Genomic DNA, 17836 nt, shown 5'->3' with positions numbered 1-17836 from the left:
TACGGAAGTTTACGTTCAGGTAAGCATCACCTTCTGTGAGTTAAATTAAGTAACTATTAGTTGGATGTCAAGCGTGTAAAGTTTGCTTATTTCTGTAAGTTATGGTTTTGCCTCGATAACATAACCAAGATGATGACAATAATGTATACATACAATTTTATGAGAAATATATGTACCTTTGAATGAGTGATAAGAGAGATTTTACTCTAACTGGTACATTTTGATTAAGTTTAATAGAATGGACAGTAACTGCAACAGCGCAAAGTGAAAGCTTAGACACATCGACACATGTACAGCTGAACAGTCATGCCAGGTATTACTTAAATGCATGGGTAAATATGGATTCAAGCCATTTTAGGTATTATATGTTTGCTTAATATTTCTTATTTCCATGACCCCAGGGTTTTCCCTGATGCATACATTCTTAGTACTCACACATTTTTCCTTGAATAACTCTACTCGGGATTTTGGAATCAAACAAACTCTGTTCTTGTGCAATATTTCTTGCTGGTTTAGTGCCTAGAGGGATTCTTGTTTTTTAGCTGTACTGGTCATAGAGTAGATATTATGTGATGACCTGTTCATGTGTCTCTCTGTCTGTTGGCACAAGTTATCACTACTTCTCATAAACTACTTGTAAGATTACCATGAAACATTACATACACATCCACCACAAGGTTTAGATGGTCTTAAATTAGAATGGTGCTGCTGGTATGTTCCATATGGCAACCACAGTAATTATCTTGAAAATATCATTAATGTTACCTCTTGATCAATTGTCATAATCAGTATGGGAGTTTATTAAAAGGCTTTGTATAATGTTTAATTGGTCTTAACTGAAAATGGTGCAAATCTGACAGCCAGTATGACCATCACATCACTGATTTTCAGAACCTTTTTATTGCTGCACCTGAATGGAATGTCATATTGACATGGGGTTTTCACCAGAAGACTTTTTAAGATGTCTAGTTGGTCCAAAATGAAAATGATGTAGATTTGATCTCAAATATGGCTGCCATGTTGGCCATATTGAAATCTAACTATCGCTAATCTAAAATGGATGGCTATATCAACATGGGGTTTACACTAATAGGCGTATTATGGTATCCAACTGGTCCTGTATGAAAATGGTGCTGATATTACTTCCAATATGTCCACTGTGGCAGCAAATGTGAAACTCTTGTTATTGCTTAAGAGTATCAGAGATGGGTTTAGCACAGTTAAATGGAGAGAACAAAACAGATTTGTCATGGATTCCAGGAAATTCGTTTTGGTCAGTAGAGTGTCAGTCTATTTGTGGACTCATGTTGAGACCTAGCTAATATGAAGAGTCAAGCAGGTATATGTTTTAAGATTAACTACATTGTTCTCACTGTATTTTTACTTTTAAACATGTTGCTACAATAATTTGTGTTGGCGAATCTTGAGGTAAACATTTATCACACTTATGGATATATATACTGCTCCAATTTCACTATAGTTGCTGGGATATATTTCACAAACATGTGAGCTTCAGTTCAGGGTATCATTTGTATATGCTGTCAATTTCCTTGAAGATGTAGTCTGCATTCCATTCAGTTATTAAGTTCCACAGCTCTATCACTGAAGTGCTTGAGAATGCTCTTTGGTATAATATTCAGCATCTGTATGATGAATGCGATCAAGTTATGCCCAAGTTCTATTCAATTATTAGACTTTATAGCAATATCACTGAAGTGCTTGTGAATTATATATGGCACTAAATTTAAGCATCAGTATGGTGAACAAGATCAAGCCTGTGAGTGTGATGCTATGATAAACTGTTGACAAGCAAAATAAAATAATGCTCAGAGATATATGATCACTCTGAATAACAGATGAGATGGTCATAGTATAAATGATTTGGTCGACTTTGGTATTTTACAGCACATAAACACAGATTAGTTACTACCGAAGCAATTGGAGTTAAGTGCCTAACCAATGGACACCATGGTAGCCAAACCTGAACATGTTTGGTTGCTAGTTTGGCACACTAACCTTGTACTAGTCACTGCAGCTCCTGTCTGAGTCAGTCACCTCTTATGACATACAGGATGATGCATTGAGTATATTCTACATCTCTGAGCACACAAAAGGGAAGGGGCCAAATAGAAATGAGAATATGTCAGTTTGTGAAAAATATGGTTTGGGTGGGATAGGTCAGCTGATTAGAGGATCAGCTATGCTAAAAACAACCAAATACGTACTTTGCAAAGTTCTTCAGACTGTATGTTCTACATTCCAGCTGTCAGTGTCAGGATGACAAATATGGGACATCTGGCTAAATTGTTGGACAGGTCACTTTGTACTGATTGACATCTGTCAGGGTAAATTTGTTGGCACTCCATAATTGAGTCAACGTGACAGGCAACTTGCTGTCTTTTAAGCTTGTTTGCAGACAATATTATACATTACGAAACTAAAATAACTAGAAAATAGGACTATATATATCATGTATCCTGATCAAGAAAGACCTAAGTTTACTTTACAAACTGTTTAGCCAAAGAAAAACGTTACCTTTGGTGACTCAAATGCATGTTTTCCAAATTGACTATAACAGTACATGGTGCTTTGTCATACTTTATTGAACATTGGTCTGACTTAACCTATAAATATTGACTGCCTACTGAAATAGTTTTGTTTCAGACTGCTAATCTGCAGGGTTAGAACAAAATTGCACATCAGCAGCCCTGGTCATTTTCATTTTGGCCATATGGCTATTTGTTATGGTCATCATTAAAATAAAAATACATTTTATTCCTGCAGAGGGGAGAAAATGTTATATGATACCTACAAAAATCATGTTTCTTGGCATTGATTTGTCTTTGTCTTTTTCTTTTCAGATTTTAATTGTGCCCAATGTGAGTGCAGATTCAAAACGAAATGGGGTTTCTCCAATCATGTAAGATCTCATATTAAATATTTTTTTAACAAACCTCTGTTGAAGTTGAAAATATTGATAATTTTTAACTTTTTTATCAAGGGTCAGTGAGTTTTTTTTACACAATAGGGAATGATTAATGGTGCCTTTCCTTTTGTCCAAGTTTAATTTATGTGCATTAATTTCCATAATTAGGGCTGAATCTTCAATTCTTCTAGTAGGTACCTTAAATTGGTGGCCAGGATGGATTATCTGGTTATACATCCAAATATAACATTTGTAAAGCCCCTGATTGTCTAATCCAACCACTTTCACAAGATATTTTGTTATCATCATTGGGTTTCATTCAGAGTAGGTAGGTATGAGGTTTAATATTGATGAGACTTGGACTGGGTTTGATAGTAATCTCTCTGCATTATTATTAGGTGAAGAGGTAGCCACTGAGTGTTTGACCCACCCACCTTAGTTTCTCAACAGTAACTGTTTTAATTGTTATCTTTGGATCACAACCCGACTTGATATACAGCTAGATACCATTCAGACTTGCAAAGACATTTGGTGTCACTGTTTTAACTCGTCATTCATTATTCTGTATTAGTTATTGCCACCTTTATTTTGTTGACCCAATATTAGATTAAAAGATGTTGTGATATTGAACATTGTATCAAGAAGGTTTAAATGACCAGACTACAGTGTGTTATTTATTCATAATTTAGCTTAATATAATCTAATTTGAAGGTAGCCATCCTTTACATGTTGTTTGTTGCCTTATGTTAGTGTAGGATATTCCCTAAGCACCATTAGCATCTAATTTGAAGCAAACCATCCTTGATAGAACTCTTTCTATGATGGCCTTTGAATTAGTGTATATGTTGGGGGGGGGGGTGCATCGTTTATTCAAATTTGATTGTTACCACAGTTGGATAAGTGGATGAGTACCTGTTCATTGTTGCCTTATGTTAGTGTAGGACATTTCCTAAGCATTATTAGCAGAGAAATGTACCCACCTAAATATGTCAGAACAACCAGTAACCCTGTACCCCTGTTGGAGGATGACCAAACCACTCATGTGTCTTTAAAATCTATATTTCCTGCTTCCAGTTTTATAGAATGCCTTGTATAGGTTTATGTACACCCTACCATACACAGTGCACACCACATACGAACTTTGCTTACAGAGTGCAAATTTTCTATTAAGTAATATGATAAATGGCAGGGTCATAGGTTCTCAATGGGTGAACCTGGACCAGAGTACAAACCCTTTCTGTCTACTGACATTGGAATACATTTTTTCCAAGTGTATTAACTTCCATCCTGCAAGGCAGAATATATATATATATATATATATATATATATATATATATATATATATATATATATATGAACTAAGCTGAATACATTTTATGGTGATCTACCACAAGAGAAAATCGGAGATTGGGGGGAATTTGGTTTATATAACAGAATTTGATCATATTATGTAAGGCTTTTATCCTTTTTCTCCATTACGTTTTAGTATATATACCTTTTATAAAGCAATAACACAAATATTTACGTTTTATCTTGTTTTACTCGTTTTTGGACAGGTTTGTTTAAATCATTTTATTTTATTATTTTTTTGCAATTCTTTCTTATTCCTTTAACACCATGTACATACATACATACATACATACATACATACATACATACATACATACATACATACATACATACATGCATCCATCTATGCATACATACATACATACAGTATTCTCTCTAAAGCTGTTGATGGGAGCCATGTAATACCGTATTCTCAATAAAGCTGTTGACGGGAGCCACGGAATACCACCTTATAGTTAGACAACCTTAAATGAGATATATTTTGCATATAAAAAATTAGATTGATGAATATATCCACAGTATAGCAATACATGTTTAATAATACATGGCCCAGGAGTGAGGGTGTGATGTGCTTACTGAATTACTGTGTCCCAAATATTCAGTATATACTGTAAATTGTTATGTTGTCATATGTCCCTTATCTAGTTAGTGTATTATACACAACCTTGAAAAGTCATTAAATCAGAGGAGTTACTTTAAACACTACTTTAATTTTGTGACTCCATGAATTTGTGAGGGAATGCAAAACGTTAATATTGTATAAAATATATCAGTGTCTCAATGATAGGTATCCAAATGTAATGAAATGAGATAAAATTGTGAGGATCAAGTGAAACAACAGTTGCCAGATGGAATTAAGTCCCTTAGCAGTGCAGCCTTGATAATTACACTTATCAAAGGATAACAAATTTATTGAGAATGTGATGAACTAGAAATAAGCTGTATGCATTTGCAGTTCAAAATGGGCACATGACCCAGTGTCTTTAAGATAAAGTAATCCATGAAAACGTTTGGCCGTCCTGACATATTTTAAAATCCTCTCAAAGTCCTTAGAGAAAATCTCAACTGGGCTATCTAAACCATAACAGATAAGCATACAGACACGGAAAGATGCATGCACATTTACACACATAAACATATTTCATGTCCCTGAAGTATCCAGTATATTATGTTGAATTACCATGTTCCCCATCCATCCAGTATATATATCGAATTGCCATGCATCCCAATCATTTAGTGTATATATTCTGAATCGGCATGTCCCTCAACCATCCAGAATATATACTGAATTGCCATGTCCCCCAACCATCCGATATATGTACTGAATTACGTTGACCCCATGCATCCAGTATATTGTGGATGAAATATTATGGTGATTAAGCAAATCTTAATTTGAATGTGTTCTTTTTCTATTGCCTTGTTGAAACATAGGTATGTAATGACGTGTACATGAAACTCATGAATATAGTTTGGGTTGTTTAATATAAAAAAGCAAGGAAACTTGCAAAATAATGATTTTGTGTATCTACATATATATCTGAACATTACATACAATGTCAGTGATGTAACTCACTCTATAAGGAAGTAATGTTCACTTTAAATCTGCTTCTTTTCTAACTTTCTTCATTTCTTCCCCTTTATTTTCTCCTTATGTTTTCAACTTATACACAATGCCATACACATTTTAAGTTCATCCTTTTATCTTTTGTTTATTCTCATATTTTATCAACTCATTCAGTATTCTATATACCATGCCCAAATGATGATGTTATAGCTAAAATAATCGTCACTATGACTTTAACAATGTGAAAGTGTTGCCATTATTACTCAATTTCATATGCCATATATTCACATACATGTATATTTTCAATGTTTGTATCGTCAAAAGGATACAAAACATTATAAACCGTTGGCTTTAGCTCTAATCCTATATCTTCTGTATTACAGAACTTGTAATCTCGAACCACACAGTTATAAAATGAAATATATTTTAACTAAAAGCCATATTTACAGTACATTGTACTGAAGTGGCTTACAATGTATGAAAAGATTGATTTATTAAGACATATCTTGTGCATAATGTCTAAATGGAGCTGCTCCAGAGTACCTACTGGATTTATTAAACTGTTATTCAGCACTTAATACCAGTTGAGATCAACATCACATATGAAATCTTCATCCATCAAAGTCAAGACTTTAACAATTTTAAAAACACGTTTCCAATATTATGGTATAGTTATATGGGAAACGCTTTTAGAGGCTGTAAAAGCTGCATAAAATATTAGTATTTAGGAAGAGATATTTTAGTCGAATTTATTATACTCGAGACATGTTGAACTAAAAAGTAGTTGCTAGTAATTTTTTGTAAGATATATATTGTTATACTTTTTTAGAGGACCTCAGTCGAAAGTTATTTTCATCAAAATGAGTCACCCTCTATAAATAAAGCATTAGTAATATTAGTAACAGTATTATGTAAACAATTGGGTCCAGCTCCAATGTGCTACCTATTGTCACAATTGTTTGATTTAATTTAACAATTAGATCACCAATTATAGGTGATGAATCCAAGATAACCAATTACAAACCTTTAATCTAAGATCAGGCCACACATAAGTATTTTGATTGGAGGATAATGACACCTAATGGAATGTACAACTAAGCTTAAAATAATAAGTGTTATCCATCCTCATATGCCATCATATGCCAAGTGATTGAACTTCATTTTAATTAGTACTTCAGTTTATCTTGAAATTCATTAGACAAGTAAATATTTAATACTAATTAGACAGAATTTTTCATATTGAGGGAGTTCGTAAAGTTAGGTTGTTCAAAGTTTTCATTGATTATCACAAGCTGCAGGGTTAAAGATATATTAGGTGTAGAACTTGAATTTGTTCCTGACGATTGTGAATAGATTAAGATGTGTAATTAGCAGTGATATTACATACAAGTCAGTGCAAGGCATGATGGGAAGAAATTGTTTTAGAACATTAGATGACTATGATACTTGGTGCATTTTGTAAGTGAATTTAGTGATTAAATTACATTTTCATGCCTATTTCATGGGCTACCGATTAGCCCCAGAGAAAACAATTTCTGATGAAAATTATATATCTTCCTTCAAAAAGAATTTGATACATTCTTTCAAAGGTACAAACTGAACTTTACCAAAACTACTATGTACATATACATTGAAATACAAGAATATATTTGTTATTGATCATAGAATGCTTTACTTATATTTATGACCGTTCCGGTGGCCTAGTGGGTAGACCATCCGCCTCGGATGCGGGAGGTCATGGGTTTGATTCCCGGCAGAGTCATACTAAAGACATACAAAAATGGTACTAACAGCTGCTTCGCTTGGCGCTCAGCATTATGAGGTTAGTGTTAGGACTGGTCGTCCTGGTGTCAGGATAATGTGACTGGGTGGGACATCATGCTATTTGTCTACGGCATGATGCCCCTGTGATAGACATCATTGTAAACTGCCACACTGCAGACATCGTAGCAGTATGACTGAAATTTTTTTAAAGCTACATTAAAAATCTAAATCACACACACATACACACACATATATTTATGTATAAATGTAAAAAATGCACAGAGTTGTCTTGTTTGAATAAGAACCATGATGATGACAGAAACCCAACATTGAACTGAATACAGATATGATACAAAGAAACAAATGATTTTGAGACATATTTTATAAATGAAAAGCATTGTATTTTGTCAGCATAAGGAAATTCTGAAAAAAGAAAATACAATTTAAAATATGTAAATATTTTTTAAAAAAATATTCTCAAATGCCAGAACGATTTACAATTTGCACGGAGGAATAATTATTAACGATGACTTGGTGTTCAGTTTCAAAACATGAAAATCAAATTACAATGCGTTTAAAGTATAAGAGTTATCTACATAGCTAAAACAAATATACTGATTCATTTCGTATCTGTGTAGAGACAGAACACTTGTACAGTAACATCAAGCATAACCTAAAGGTTTGTAACACTATATAGTCTTTAGAAAGGAGAGCATATTTCGTTACCACAAATGATTAAGGGACTTTATAAGGGGGAGTAAAATATTTGTCAGTATATACACATAAGGAATTAACGTAAGTACAAGTACTTATTGTACGCTAGGCAGTGAAGCACTAAATTTTCCGAGTGAAATGACTGTGATAGAGTGAGAAAAAACTTAGTTTAACTGGCCATCAATATATATTATATGTAAGAACATTCAATGTTTTGCGATGCTTGCATAATGTCAAGGTAGAGATGAGCATCTGGAAAACTAAACAAGGGGGGTTCAAATCCAACCAAAGATAAACATGTTCTCTTTTTCTTAATTTGGTTTTTCTTTACAGTTTTACCTTGAATGGGTAATGAACATTTTGTTACTAGTGATCAAATATACACAACAAATCTGGGCAGAATAAAAACGGTAAACCGCTGATATTAAACACCCTCTATATATGTGTGAATGTACCCAAATAGATGGATATGTATGTAGTAAGGTTCCCAATGACATCATTAGTACATATATGTATAATATATACATTGTGCCCTAAATATAAGTAATAAGCATGGACAAAAAGGATTTGACTATCGGGGGACAACTATCGGGTATATATATATATATATATATATATATATATATATATATATATATATATATATATATATTCAAGTCATCGGAGAACCACACATGCAGACACATTCTCTATGAAAATTAAGCTCGGTATAATGTCAGTCCTAACTCCTTGGTTGTGATCAATTAATAATATACCCGCTATATGAAAGGTGCCAATGATATAATGATATCGCTCTGTTTATGCAAACTATCTCTCTATTTGATATCTCTTATTAAAACAGCGTTTTTCCTTCATACATCCTTGTTAGATTATTAGATTACTAATTCATTCGTAAATAATGAGACTGAGATGATTTGATCACATATAATACTAACTTGTGGTCATAAAAACTTATTTATTTCAAAATAGCTAGGTATGATCATGTTTTAGATACGGACTTCATACAGTTCAGACAGGAAGGAAATGTTTCAAAATATTCGATCGAAAGGTTCCGGCGATTTAATCTGAGTTGTGGTGGTTTTAAATATGTATTTCCCTTTTAGGACGGTGAAGTTAGTTTTGCTCAACTAATAAGATTTAACTAACGGTGTGTGCACCATAAATAAAACCTGTGATATATTTCAAGCCATCTGTGGAATGTTTGTTAAAATAAAGAGTTCATGTCCAGCCAACAATTTTATCATATAATTTTATTTATGTATTTATGACTTGAATTAGTTCGCATATCATTCAAAATGATTTCCTTCTCCACGCTGCAATCACTTAGAGATAAGTACAAAACGAACTTGAGTGTCTCTCAAAACACTTAAATGACACTACAATCTAATGCACTTTTACAATAACTAAATACTTAAAGACAATCACATGAATTATTATTATTATTATTATTATTATTATTATTATTATTATTAAACTGAATAGAAAATAAAAGTTCATAATTTGCGTTCAGATATGCAATGAAAAAATAATATATCAAAAGGATTCATCATCATTTGTCTTTAATGGTCTTTAGATGTCTTTGAACTTGCATATTTAATCTTTTTTGACATATACACACAATATATATATCTATCTATCTATCTATCTATCTATATATATATATATATATATATATATATATATATATATATATATATATATATATATATATATATATATATATATATATAATTCTTGTTTGTCAAATAAGTTTTCAAGTTTTAAGTTACCCGGTAACACAAAATTATATGATTATTTCCCAAACGAATTTAACCCATTATACGGACTTCGAACTTATGATTTAAAATGTCCCAGTCACTAAATAATCGAGCATATTAGCTTGTACATTGTATCTGATTTATGTCTTGCTCATTTCAACTACATGCATATATATTAATGTATATCGAGCATTATTTCATTGATAACGGATCTTTGGTAAAAGTTAAAAATATTGTCTTATCGTGTTACTTTTAGCGGAATATTCCTACATAGTAGTCATCCGAATTATGTTTAATTGTTTACAACACATATTCCAGGGCAGTTAAAAAGGGAGCACGTTTCTGTTAAGTATGTTGTTGGATCTTGTATATAACCTGTAACACAAAGATTCGTAAAACTTGGTGGAGATATGAATCTAATGAGTGGCATGGCCTCGTAAAAAAGTAGGACTCTCAGTCCTATATTTCATTTTTCAATGACTTGTCATGAGTACTGCAATCTCATTTTAATGGTTTGTCAATATCAACCATATTTGAAGTATTCCTAACTTGAAATTAACTGGGCCTACTGTTCACTTTTCAGGCACTGACAATGCGTAAATTGTGAAACTGATGGTGGCATGAATCGCGTTTACTATCACACTCATATGCCGAAACCTGCTGCATTTTGCCCGAGACCACACAAGCCTATGACGTGTTGCAAGCATAGAATTCCACTGAGAGTAACAGTTCGCCTCTTTGACGCAACATTTGTTATTTTTATAAACATGTTGGCAGATTTTGATTGAGACTATCCTCAGAGAACTCAGGATGTCGATATTATGAACCGGTAATACAGCCGACCTTCTCTATACAAACATTTGTTGAAAATTTGTAACCATGCTAATTATGACTGTGAAGGGTTGTAAACAGGGTAAAGCCTATAACATCATGGTAGATACTCAGATAATAACTCTGCTGTTCTGGGTTATTTGGGCATTGTATGCACTTACATAAACCTTTATCGACACTTGCTTTTAGTCTAGTCTGTTCGCATGCAATCCACCAGATGCAACATATGGTATGATTCTGCTTCAAATGATCGAAGTTGCAATGTGTTTCAACACATATTTCCTATCTTGTTTGGTAAGTGGAAATCAATCGATGTAATAGAACCATAGTAACAATATCTCTTATTATTTATAATATTTGGGATCATTCCCCTTATAATACTTATAATAAGAGTTTTGTAATTATGCCGCCAACTTTTCCCCAGAACTGAAATGGCGTTTTGCATATGCTGCAATATATTTATATATTCTTATTCTCAAAAGGGTATGATAACAATCCACAATAAATCATAAGTTTATGCGTTTTGTACTGGATAAAACTTATCTGTAAACAAATTTTGTTAGTCGAGTCATATTTTTCAAGCCTACTTATGGAAATAAAATATGAGGAACTAGTTTGCCAGGGATTCGTTTTATAACTATATGCGAGTTAAAATGCATTTGTGCTCAAACTACATCATTGCAAACCGTTATCACTATTCCGTTTCAAATGTGAATGACGTTAAAAATATATTTTCTTGATCATATATTTAAACACTATCTATTGCATCATATTGTTACTGTGCAAGGAATTGGGAGAATGTTCCCTTTGATACTCTGCTAGTGGAACTACATTCAATTATATGCTAATTTTTTTTTTTTTTTAAATCACTAAATTAGTTAACATGTTATTAGATTCCCTGAGAGTGGTCAACTGTTTTATTTATTCTGAAATTTCAAATTTACCTTTAAAGTCCTTTTAAATTTCATTTCATATGCATTAAATCAAATATGACCCTGTTACTGACCATTCGCCAACTTCTTTTTGAAATGAGGCATTGCGTTCAGAACATTTGCAACAAAATAAATGAATATGGAAAGCAGCTGTAATATGTCTTGCAAATTTGGCTCGACGGATTTGCAGGAAAAGGGAACAATAAAATCATTCCGAAACCGTATCTCTTCCGAAATATTGTATATCCTTTACTATTGATCCATCCCAATTTGTATAGATAGCCAAAAACCAAGCTTCGAACACATTTTTCTTATATAGCAGTCTCTAATCAATTACAGTTCTACTGGATTGCGAAAGAATTTGTACTCATTTGATATGATAATATATGGACACAAAACTAATTTGAGTTTTATTAAAGAGAAAAAAGTGAATAAAACAGCAACGCTATATCAAATAAATACTAAATTCCTTCACAATGTGTACAACCTAATAACTCTCGGTTGTAATATTACGATGTCAGAAGTTAAAGCTAGAGCTACTAGCATAGTAGCATAATATGAAAATCCAAATCCCAAAATGTATGACCTACTGATAAACCAATAGTTAAAGATTCATGCACAAAGTAATTAAAAATTACTATAATTTGATACCGTTATTCTTATAAAATGAATTTTCGGTATCGGTGTATTCACAGTGAGGATTCAAGTCTCGAGACGAATATTTCTGTAACGAATAAGGTGATGCATGAACATACGATGATGGCTAATGCATCTCGTTATGGTAAGTGTACTGGTGTATCTATACAGATCTTAAGTAAATCAAACGTTAATTGAAGTTGGAGAGATTTAATCTGTTTCAAAAGACGTTCATAACCTCGTATGTGCAAGCGTTCTTCTACACTTCAACTATTATTATTTTCTAAGCAGCATTAACTGTAACTATTCTTATAATGTCGGACGAGAGTCGGCATATATTTTTATCTAAATTTGTTTTCCATAAAGTAGTGAAACTGCTAAACATGATCTGTAAGGCGAGTAATGCTTTACAGTTCTAACTCTGCCACTAAAATAGTATTCAGCGTCAGTATAATGCACGACTATGTTTAGCTGGCATTCACTTTCTGACTACATACTATATATGATGATTTTTGTTCGCAAGTCGTGCTACCTATCATTATAAATATAAGTATTGATCTCTCAAAACGTGTTTAAATTTAATACTTGTTCAGTCTTTCACTTTATACCATCAAAACTTCTTATATTCATTTGTGGTAATACTGTGCCCAAATTGGATGAAGAGATAAGATAACTTACCCTCGGGAATGACAAATAATGGTGCTACATTCAAGTCTGTGTTACATATAGAAGGTACATGATTCCTGAAAAATATATAACATTAATGAAGCTTAGACAACTAATACATTTTTATAGGATGACAGGACTACCTTTGAAATCCTTCAAAAATTTTAATTTATGTATACATTATTTACAGAACATATTTTTAGACGCAAAATTAATTATAAACGCCGAGTATCGATATTAAAGAAATATAGACGCAGATCATCAATAATATGTCCCACATATCTAACAACCTGGATTCGGCCGATACTATGCAAAATCCAAACTATTATATCACATTATTTCTTCCAAATTAACCCATTGTTTTTATATGGCCGTCGTCCATATGTATGCATTAATATGAACTTAGTACGAATCTACTTTTACTATTTTGATAACGAAACGAACATAACCTTTTTCATATGTATGTAATCTATATCCAGGGCCATCATCCTGCCTTATAACCAATATATCATACATATATATGTCTCTTCAACATATTCGCTGAGATCTTGTAACATTGATAGTAGAAGAAGAAAAAAAAAACGTCAATAATTGCTTAGGTACCTTCTTCTTTCCTTATATGTGACAGTCATGTTGGGCATGTGCTTACTTGAAACTTAGGAATCATTGCTTCAAACATTTTCAAAACATTTGTTTAATTGGGGAATGTAATGAATATGCAATCCGTGTTACTGGCGTGCACTTTTCCAGATGCACAATCAGCTATTAACTAGACTTCGCAATTCCCGTTTTTTATATTTATGTTTTGTCAACATTCGGCAGCAGAACACTAACTGAGCATCATTAAACAATCAGAACGCTAACACTCTCCTTCTATATATGGGATGTTCTACTATTCATTTACATTGATATCAATACCCATTGACTGTAATATATTGGAATAGAAAAACACAATCATTTATTTTCCAATACATACCATACATGTTGATTCAGGTTATTGAAATATAAGGACAACATGGAAACAATATTTACATAACATATTTTGCAGAAGAGATGATCAAACAGATGTGCAGAGCAATTATAAGATGTTGCACAAATATATAGCGACAATGATTCATCGGAATATGTTCAAAAACAATTATACTGGTACCGTATGTCTTCCAAACAAGCCAGTATTTATAAATGGCTTTGCTTGTACCGCTGCATGAATAAGAACCAAGTTTCAGTCTGGTCTTGATACTTTCAAAATCAAACATAATTGCCCTTAGCTGAATATGAAATTGACTATGATAACTCAAAGAAATTCAGCGGTAAATGAATTCCACATTTGTCTGCAACGACATGGCATGTACAATCATCTAACGTAACTTACAACAAAAGCTAAAAGTGAAAAAAGCAGCAGCATCATTGTGAGACAAAATTAAATCTCACTTTCAGCTGTATCATTATATGATAACATATCTAGAGACATTAGCCATTATCCCATGTTCATTGCAATGTTTAAAGCCTAAGTCGATTTATCTTAAGAAGACCCTAATTATAATCGTAAAGCAACACTGTATAGCATGCATACCACACACAGGTAACTCTCAGACGCAAAATTATGTCGTCAGCTGTCGGCACCAATTATTGTATCTCAATACTGTTACACTTGCAAAGAAATAGGTTAATATGATGCTCTCTCTTGCAAAAATACACCAAAAGCCAAAATTAAACATTCGAATGTCCTGTGCGTCCTACTGTCAGCCATGGTCTTCAACCTAAATCATAGATACGATTGCATACAGAAAGGTTTTATGTATATTTAGGCATGTTAGTTCGTTGGTTGAAACTGTTTTCAAGGTTTAAATAACACTATACCCCACCGAGTATCAAACAATTGGTTGTATTTGAAATGTTATAAAAACTGCCCTTGTCTCAACAAACGTTCATTGTGGTTCTTAAGTCACCGTTACTCGGTTATGATATAAATATTCGTCAAAAGTACATGTCAGTGAAAATTGGTAAAACACCCTCATACACCAAATCACATGGTAGTTATTTTTGCTATATTCCTAATTAAACCTACAAGCAATTACTTAAAATATTGGCAAACGGTTATGATTATGGATTCTGAGTTATTTGTCAATATCGTTCAGGGTTATCAAAATACAATGATTATTTCAAAATGGTTCCAGCAATAAAATATTGTTAAATCTTGTTCTCAGTTATGCGTTGCATCAAAAAGGTGCAAAATATTAGTTCATGGCGATCATTATGCATGCATATTACAGACTAATGGTATCACATACGAATCTGTTTCAAGCACAATAAGATTTTGACCATGATTGTTTTGCTCTTTCATTTCCTACTTCCTCCTTCATAAAGTCGCAAAAATAATAACAGTCTCCTTATAAATTCTAATAAGAATATATTCAATGCAGTCAAATTTAAAACTTCGAAAATAACTTACTAGCGTTATTTTGAACAGTTTCGTTGTACTATTAATCCTTCTCAATTGTTGCGGGTACTTTGTATGATTATGGTTTGTTGGTTTATTATGAATACCATGCGTTTCATTCACTATGTCAACTGGATAGCATAGTAACCTCACGATTTAACATTACTTATGATAACGTGTTTGGGATTACTCATACGAGGTTACTGGACAATTGTATACACTATTTTCCCTGCCTTTAGTAACTCGGCGGTATTAAATACGATTCCTAAGGACAGCTATTGTTTTCTCTTTTTAATAAAATACTGTACTTAGCATTCCTATTGTTAATTTTAATCATTACTGACCGTGCATTTGTTATTGCCTAGCATGCCACTCCTTCAAGTCTTGGTTTTCTCGATGCCATATACCATTTTCCCGTTGGTGGTTTCATTGGAATCTCTTAACATTCCATATATCAAACAACCTTGAAACTAGATTCAATTCAATGTACCCCCATAAAGTACACTGGTGTGCTTATAGACGTTTATATACGTCATCTAATGTGATATTTATTTTGCTGGAATATTAAGCTATGTGTCAATCCTACATCTCTGAAATTCAAGGAAACCTTTCCAATAAAATTGTACAATAATGCATGGAATCGCCTGTTGTCCGTCATCGGACGATAATTCTTCTGGTAGCACATGTGCTTTACTACTCCAAGGAACTACCTAATGTATTGATATGAAGTTTACTGATCTTTTAGCCAAATACCTGTTTAGTTTGAAATGATACTAGCTATGATACAATGTCAAATAAGTCCTTTACAATAACTCCTTTGAAAACTAGATCACCATTTCTTCTAAAGTGATGGTGATAACAACACGGTGTTTTCAATATAAAAAGGAAACTTGTTGTTCATGTGCAGTTGGTACTACATGAAGATTGTGCCTATCACATGTTCAAGATGGTCGCCATGACAGCTATCAGAAAAATCCTCTTACCGCTACCCATCAATAAGGAAACGTTACATCCACATAAGGTTTTGTTTCAAAGAATTTCCATTGTCTCATCGGACTTAAAATATATCAACACTGCTTGGATATCCAAAAGGTTGTTTTCGCTATTCTTCCTGAGTGACTAGTCAATTGATTACTTCAAAATGGAGGTTTCACTGAAATACTTTCAATGACACCAAAACATTTTCAATTACAATTATTTCAATCTGACATTCATTATGGTTGCAAAGTATCCATCATCATCATATTTTTATCGCCACTCCTACATAATGTAACGTCATATAGACATGGATTTGCACGAGACGAATTTGTAACATGTCTAGTTGGTCCTAAACGAAACATGCTGCGGGGTGTATGATAACAAGTGTTTTGCAATCTTACGCCTTCGAACACTATTTCATGGAACAGATCAGATATCGTTTATGCACCCTTGCCCTCATGCAAAAAGAGTGATTTCTCTTAAAGCCGACCAAAAGGAAACGATCATTCGTAGTGTTAATGAAATAAGGACAGAACTAAAAATGTAGCCTTTGAATGCCCGGTAATCCATGAGGACGGTTGAATGAAAGTGTGATACCCAATTATTTTATTTAGAGATAGGTTATAGTTAAGATTGATGTTACAAGCATGTGACTGTTTCACTACCTTTGTGTGTGTAGGTTGTAATACTCTCTCACGCCGTTTGCCCACATCACAGACACGTCGTTATACATCAACAATATAGTCGATGTAATATCAAAAACTAGACTTTACTATTTTTTATTTAAATTTGTTGCTCGTTCATTTTCAAAATAAAGTGTTCCTCAGAGTGAATAATGAACGGTACTGCATAATGTATTTCTGTTTAATATACAGCTGCCTAAAACATGCAACGAATTTCAGCACACAACTTCAGAAGGGCTTCTCCATGACGAAGCTCTATATATAATATCATTGCAATGTAATTGTGCCTTGCAAGAAAGGATTTGCATGGAACTCTCACCACTCGAACTAGCAATTCTCTTGGATTTACATGTCATAATCCTCGTATATAGATGAGTTTCCAATGTTTCATCAGTAGTTGTATATTTTTATTTTCGCTTATATCTCTCGTCAAACAGCAGACATCTGTTAAATATAATTTTATGAAATCTTCTTTATAGCATATGTCATTGTTTTTTATATAATACGATGACTTATTTTATACAAATATTAACCTCGAGATGAATTTACCACTTCTTAAAAGATTGAATATATTCATAACGTGTAATTCTAGTTT

This window comes from Sinohyriopsis cumingii, chromosome 14, assembly GCF_028554795.1.
Source record: "Sinohyriopsis cumingii isolate HCF-2022 chromosome 14, ASM2855479v2, whole genome shotgun sequence".
In the NCBI taxonomy this organism is placed as follows: Eukaryota; Metazoa; Mollusca; class Bivalvia; order Unionida; family Unionidae; genus Sinohyriopsis; species Sinohyriopsis cumingii.
The sequence above is the reverse complement of the archived record's forward strand: the minus strand, read 5'-3'. Positions refer to the sequence as shown.